Source organism: Lipophrys pholis (assembly GCF_963383615.2).
Source record: "Lipophrys pholis genome assembly, contig: SCAFFOLD_738, whole genome shotgun sequence".
NCBI lineage: Eukaryota > Metazoa > Chordata > Actinopteri > Blenniiformes > Blenniidae > Lipophrys > Lipophrys pholis.
This window is the reverse complement of record NW_028292317.1, coordinates 1-7,754: the sequence shown is the minus strand read 5'-3', so window position 1 is coordinate 7,754 and position 7,754 is coordinate 1. Positions and strand designations below refer to the sequence as shown.

The window sequence follows — 7,754 nt, the reverse complement described above, 5'->3', positions numbered from 1 at the left end:
AGAGATTTATCAATCTGAACAATAATATTCTGATGATTGATTTGAAGTATCATTGGCCCTTTTCCTACTATTAGAGGAATATCTTTTAAGATCGTATTTATTGAAATCCAGTGCAGGTTGGTGAACAGGTAGATGGACTTGAAGAATTTGAGGATTAATAATTCGCAATTGAACTTCTCTATGATGAACTGAATAATGGTAGTCATCTAGCCTCACGAATATCGAAGGAAGTCCTGTTCATTATACTTGTCAGAAATCTTGAATCAAGGTCTAACATAATAATATGACTGATATGAGCTTGCTTCATTTACGGGTTTGAGGGTTTGAAAACATGTTATTGACAATTGGGAAGAATGAAGGGGAAGCACAAGGAAATTATGGCTGTAGAGGAGGACCTCTAGCCACAAGAGTTCAACGAGGTAGATAAGCTTCAGGAAATGGGCATCAACGCTGCTGATATCACGAAACTAAAAAATGCTGGTTTCTGTACCACTCTTAGTCTTATCATGGCCACCAGAAAGGAGCTCTGCAACATTAAGGGAATCAACTAGGCCAAGATCGAAAAAATCCAAGAGGCAGCCAAGAAAATAGAAAGTGCTGGGTTTATGACTGGAATTCAGTATGTCGAAAAGAGAAAACACATTGTCAAGATCACCACCGGATCCCCTGCCCTTGACAGTCTACTAGGAGGAGGGATCGAGTCGATGGCTATCACAGAGGTGTTTGGTGAATTTAGAACTGGAAAAACTCAACTGGCCCATACCTTGTGCGTCACCTCTCAGTTGCCTAAGGAAAAAGGTGGAGGAAACGGCAAGGTGATATACATTGACACGGAAGGAACTTTTAGGCCTGAACGGATTTACAAGATTGCTGAACGCTTTGGTTTGGATGGTGAGGAGACCCTATAGAATATAAGGTACGCTAGGGGGTATACAGTCGAGCATGTTGCACAACTGCTGACCTTGGCCGCTGCTTTAATGCTCTAATCTCCTCATGCTCTGATTATTGTTGACTCTATTATGGCCGTCTTTCGGAATGACTTTAGTGGTCGTGGATAACTCTCATAAAGACAGCAAATCCTTGGCAAGATGCTCTCTAAAATTATCAAGCTCGCATAGCAGTTCAACGTGGCAGTTTACTTTACCAACCAGGTGATGGCAGATCCAGGAAACACCATGGCACATGCTGATCCAAAGAAACCAATTGGAGGACATGTACTCGCACATGCCAGCACGACTAGGCTGTATTTCAAGAAAGGCAAGGGATAGCAAAGGATTTGCAAAGTATGGGACAGCCCTTGCCTACCAGAGCACTAGACTACTTTTTAGATAAGCGATGTGGGGATAATTGACCCTAGGGACTGAAAAATGTAATAGCTTGATGATATTGAGTTAATGAGATTTGCCTATAAATTGAAATGAAAATAGGATAATATGATTCAAGGTCTACCTCATTTTGGAGATAATTCTAGTTATGGCACATATTCAAAAAGTTACAGAAAATTAGCTCCTATCATTATGATGTCTAGCATCCCAAACTTTAGCAAAGAGAGAATCACTGCCCCAAAGAAGCAAGCGTTCATAATCCCCCATCCTAATACTGAACTATTCAGAATGTACATCACTATCAGCAGCGAAAGATCAGACACAGTCGCCCTAAACAATCTCGTGAAAGGCACATAATACAACAAAATCTTGAAGTTTCGAACCTACCTATAAGTCAAATATGTGATAATTTAAAAGAGGCTGAACTAGACTAAAATGTTAAAGAACATTAGTTCTGCCATCCAAAAGCATAAGCCGTAGCCTATCTTTGCCAGCAGATTGTCTATCTGAAGCCACCTTTCTACTACGATTCCAAGTCCAAGTAAGGTGTTATATACTTGAGGTATAAAGGAAGCTACCAGCAGCGTGATCAACCACAAAAGTGGCAACTGCCTAATTCCAAAAATGACATAGAGTATTTTGCACACAAATATTCCACAACTTAATAAGCTCGACAGTAGAAATGAGCAGCAACTATCGTTTTTCTTTCTATCTTTAAGGTCGATCATGATATTCTATTGATCTACTTAGTTGTCATTTATTTGGTCGTTGACGAATTTGAATAGCCCAACCGTCTAAATGAAAAAGGCTAGTACGCTAAATCCCAGGCTTACTTACTAAAACAAAGTCCATTTCCCCTGAAGGGTGTTGTTTATTGATTGTAACACTATCTGAGGCAGGTTTTCAAAGATCAACTCAAACATCTGGGACACTTTCACTAATATTTGTGCTTTGTTTGATTCCCTCTCCACCTTCATATCGTATGTTTCAAAATATCTGTACTCCACGATAAGTTATAGAAATTTTGTCCAGCTTGCCAAAATGCACAAAACGATTTACAATGGGCTCGTAAAATAATAAAAACATTTGTTCTTGCGTTTGCTTTTATCCAGCAAAAACAAATAAAAATAAATTCCCAGGACAATGTTGGCAAGAAATGGTCCAGCGACGAATGTAAGGGTCAGTATTCTGAGGGTCTAATTGGCAAAGCTATCCCAATTGTCATGGATGTAGATAATGTCGGTGATTTAATCAGCTGTGCAGGTGGTGACTAGTGCTAGGTGATACAGCATTACGCACATCTACCTATAACTGGTGTGGCGATACATAAAAAATACCAATACAATATAGATATAAGCAACCTCATGTTCTTATATTTTGATAATCAAGGCTCGGGTTACTTCAAAAGTTAAAGTAGATTTATTGTTTTATTGCTTATTATGATGAATAGCAATGTGCTTGACCCTTCTTCACTGTTCCATACATTCTGAGTGCTTTACTTAGATCATGCTAGGTGGATTTGCCCTACTTTAATGTGTTTACCATCCTTTATGCATTATCAGGTAAAGGATATTGTGTCTAATTTATTTTGCTGATAGCCAAAAAGCACAAGAATAATGATATAACTATTCTATTGACTAGCTACTCTATAATTAACATTTTATCAAACTTTAAACAATGCTTCAAACTTGGCGGATAGCTTAACAACTAAACCTCCCTCTTTCAATCACTCTTCGAGCCAGCCTTTTGCACTACGATTATAAAAGGAAGACTACTACTCTACATGACATGGCTTCTGAATAATTATTGTCAAGAACATGCTTGCTTATAGTCCTTAAACTAGATTAGTAAAAACGAACTTTGATCTAGCTCTGCAGTTCATCTCCCTAACTCAGTCCTTAACATCTAAATTAGTGCGAGAGAAAAATACTGCAATTTTACAACTATCGGCTTGACAAAGTGCCAATATTATAAGCCAGGCCTGTGCACATTTTCAACACCTTGGCCAGCTTCCTACTTGAGTGTGTACCACTTAAACCTCTTAAAACGAAGGTGCTGCAATCTGCACTTTTGATCTTTAATGGGCTTGTGATTGAGGGAAAAGGGGAATCTGTGCGAGGAGTGGAAGAGTTAGCGGTTTGCGCATTTTATCAAGCAGGGTAAGAATTGCTGCCTGGAATGAACTAGACAGAATGGTGGAAAATCGTTGGGGGTATGGAGATAAACGAGATAAAGAATGTTTTTTAAAATGGAAAAATGGGCGAAAGGAAAAAGGGAAGAAATCGTAGCAGAAGCAGAGATAGATCTAATAAATAGAGTTGAATCAAATTCTGTTATGCTTTATTCATTTGGTAATTAAATGCATGTTCTAAGCTCCCTAAGAAGAATATGGCTATAACTTGTTCACAGTCTATAAATAACATAGGTAGCAAGGAGCCTTTTGGCCGCTATAAGCAGAGTAGGGAGGATTGAGTGGAGGAGTTGAACATGTCGATACATTGGAGACTTGAAGGACAGTGAGGATGACAGGCTGAGTATCTACCTGGACTATAGACATACAAACTTTGCCAATTAGACAGAGTACTAGTTCAGTAATTTGGAAAAGAGGTAGAATGTAAGTTTGGTGCTTGATGATCATACATTAATGAGAAGAGGAATAATTAGCCAGCTTAATTATCATCAATATTTTTATTATACATGGAAGAACATGGTTACAAAGTGATCAAGGAACTAGGCAAGGGTGCCTTTGGGAAGGTGCTGTAAGTGGAGAAGGATGGGGTCTGCTATGCCGCCAAAATAACCAAAAAACAAATGATCGAAGAACAACCCCATCTTCGCCCCTACATCTAGGGCGAAATCCAGTGCCACAAAAGCATTCAGAGTCCCTTCATAGTAAAGTACATTGACTGCTTTTAGAATGAAGTATAGTTCCACATGATACTTGAGCTGTGCTAATGCTCACTACGTGATACAATGGTGCGGAACAACCGAGTGTTCACTGTTGAGTAAGGCACCCTCATCATGTGTGACCTCATCAAAGGATTGGTTGACATCCATTAGTACAACTATATTCACAGAGACATCAAGCTTGAAAATATCTTGTTGGGAACTGATCGAATTTACAAGATAGCTGATTTTGGGTTGGCTAAGATGGGCAATACATTCTCCTATCTTGGTACGGTTGATTATATGGCACCTGAGATTGTTGGTAATGAGGAGTACACATACAAGGTCGATTTGTGGGCAGTGGCTGTCTTGCTCTTTATCATGGTTTTCGGCAGCAAACCATTTAACAAGGGCAAGGGCAAAGACAAAAAGAGTAAGTGCACTCCTTGCTTCTCTTTCAAAAAGTATGAGAACTTGAAAAGCATTCCTGCCTCAAAAAATGAAGATCTTGAAGATTTCTTTGCTGGAGTGTTTCAGCTTGATCCTGAGTAGCGATCCAGCATTTAAGAAGTCATCAACATGCCCCTTTTTAAAGGCCATTTCACAGAGTTCGAGAAGACTCGCATCAAGTACGTTTATGGTAAGCAAGGGGAAGGTACAATGAAGCACTTCAAATTCCATAAGCTGCCCGTAAGGACTCAGTATGAACTGGACAAGGTTCAATTCCTTATCTCCAACCTTGATCAACTTGATCAATAACTGTAACAACTATCAGCTGGGTCAAGGGCTGTCTTTTTATTTGAGGCTTCAAAGGGTTTACTCGTGCTTTGCCAGGAATATGAGGACAATTACTTCTCAGTCCAAAAGCTGCACGAAATAATCCTGCGGTACTACTAGACCTACTAATAGGAGATTAACCAATCTCCTGACCCGAATTGGGCTGATTACAAGCTCATCAAGTTGCAGCAATAAAAAAAAGGAAACAGGTTAGTCCTAAAAAAGGTCAATTTCCTTTAAATTCGCGAGAACTTCAGAATGGTGATGCGGAATGTCTTTATCTAGATGCGCAACAAAAGTTCCAATCTTAAGGACGTCAAGGAAAAAGAAAAGCACCATCGCATCATGACCAGGATATTCCTATTCCACACCATGAACTACGTGTTCGACTTTAATGAGGTGGGGAATAATTTCAAGTAGCTGAAGGGCAAGTTCAGCTTTATGGCGTTGAGGAAGTGGATTGATGACGGTCCAGAAGCATAGCTATTGCAGATGATCATCCGCAACAGAGAGAAGATTAAGGAAGGACTGTGAAGATAGAAGATAAAATATACATTCAGAAAGTTATTATCTCATTTGATATATCATGCCGTTAACAATTATTATTCGATTGATTGCTCCACCCTCTTAGTGGTAGTTGGTCAAAGACTTGAGTGTGTTCATTCTCGTCTTGTGAATATCAGCTGAATGGAATTAATAATAAGGATTCTGGAACTATTACTAGCAAAGGAGGAAGATCAACGAAAAAAAAGCTTGTCGTCAAAGGAACCTTTTCGAAATAAGAGGAAGCCCAGAAGGGGCTTTAATCTATCTGCACAGAATCACTATTCATCTAGAAATATTACCTACTACGAAAGAAAACACTATGGATGGAATCACTTCTATACTGGTGCTATAGACGTAACTGCCCTAACAATAACCTTCTGGAGGCAAGGAGTCAACAAAGGAAAGCCTAAAGGCAGGCAAGGCACAACCACAACTTGTGGCAGCTGATGGGCCTCTGTTTCTAAATGCTGCCAGCTTGGCAATCCTCCAATGCAATTTAGTAAAGACCTCCTTTTTCAATAAACAAATCTTTTGCAAATAGATTCTGCTTTCTATCTAGATTCCTTAGATTCCTGATATATTGGTTGTCCATCTGTCAAAAGGGTAGGTTTGCTTGGGAGAGTTAAATGGTGCTTATATTTAAAGCTGTGATATTGAAATTTAGAAAGATTGAATCTCTGTCCATCCTGACAGAGTCATAATTTGAAGTTTAGTGGATCAGGGTAGGTGCATTCTGACTTTTGTAAAATCATGGGTTTGTGGCAAGTCAAACAATTGTTCTACTCTCTTCCGTTGCATGAACGACAGTTCTTATTACATTGACACCTGAGACCATTGGCAATCGAGGCTAGCATGTATAGTAAGCCTAACATGTTATCAAATACAATTTACAGTTGTTGCGATGCTATTAATGCTACAAAATTATTGAATATGCCATTTGCAGGTAGATGAGATTTCGGAGGTAGGTTTCATTGGTTGGCTGTATTGCATTTTTGTAAATTGGGTTTGGATCAAACAATGATGATGGACACTTCTGATCACTTCCTGCATGTCTGTGATAATATTACTTGCTAAGTTGATCTTCTCCAAAACCTTTAAACCAGAAATACTCATTCCAACTTTGTTGATTTGATTGCCAACCAATACCTAAAAACCTTCAGATATGTAAACCCATTGGAACAAATCCACCCAGCTCTGTCAAACTCTTCACGTCATTGTGCCAAAGATAGAGCTCTCTAAGATAAACGTTGATAAATTTCTAGTAGCGCTGCATCATCTAATGGTTAAGCAGAGTCTCGATTAGCTTCATGACCTCTTGGTTGGTCTTATCCCTCCAGCCCAGCCCGACAAGCTTCAAGTCCAGGTAGGTGCCAAAAGGCTGTCATCCTGCGCTGACTAGCACAACTTGTATTATCAGAAAAAACAGGATGTAGCCAGGGTAGCCATGGAACTAAAGTTACCCTAAGAGGCTGCCCTAGCCTTGCGAGAGAGGTCAATGTGGCTTAATTTTAGTTAGTGACGAGCCAAGCCTGTAAAGCACCAGAGTGCAAGTGCGAGTATGACGGTGAGGGCAGTAAGGACATCATCTGCGAGGAAACTTTAATAGCCTTGCACATTGAAGGACTTCTCTTAGTAGCTCCAGAGGTCAAGACGCAGCTTCAGCAGGAAGGGTGGCTAATTATGTTTATCAGCTTTTACCCTTGTCCTTCCAAACATAAAGTTATCCTCTCTCAGGGTTTCAAACAAAATCATCCATCATTCATTCATTCATCATTCATTCATCATTCATGTCAATCATTCATTCATCATTCATTCATTATCATTCATGTCATTCATTCATTCATTCAGTCATTCATCATTCATTCATCATTCATCCAGTCATCATTTCACTTCTATCATTCAAGTCAGGTCTAAGCACATCATTCATCTAATTTATTGAGCCAAATCATTCAAAGGTGGAGGGTTTGGTTCTGGGGTTGGGGTTGGGGTTGGGGTTGGGGTTGGGGTTGGGTTGGGGTTGGGGTTGGGGTTGGGGTTGGGGTTGGGGTTGGGGTTGGGGTTGGGGTTGGGGTTGGGGTTGGGGTTGGGGTTGGGGTTGGGGTTGGGGTTGGGGTTGGGGTTGGGGTTGGGGTTGGGGTTGGGGTTGGGGTTGGGGTTGGGGTTGGGGTTGGGGTTGGGGTTGGGGTTGGGGTTGGGGTTGGGGTTGGGGTTGGGGTTGGG

General features: G+C 40.2%; 1 pseudogene across 1 annotated transcript; it reads left to right on the top strand.

The window, feature by feature from the left end:
• The first annotated feature begins 506 nt into the window (after positions 1 to 506).
• Positions 507 to 1,268, top strand: LOC308127976 (annotated as a pseudogene). Its single transcript has one exon. The product of its transcript is annotated as an uncharacterized misc_RNA (transcript).
• Positions 1,269 to 7,754: the final 6,486 nt, after the last annotated feature.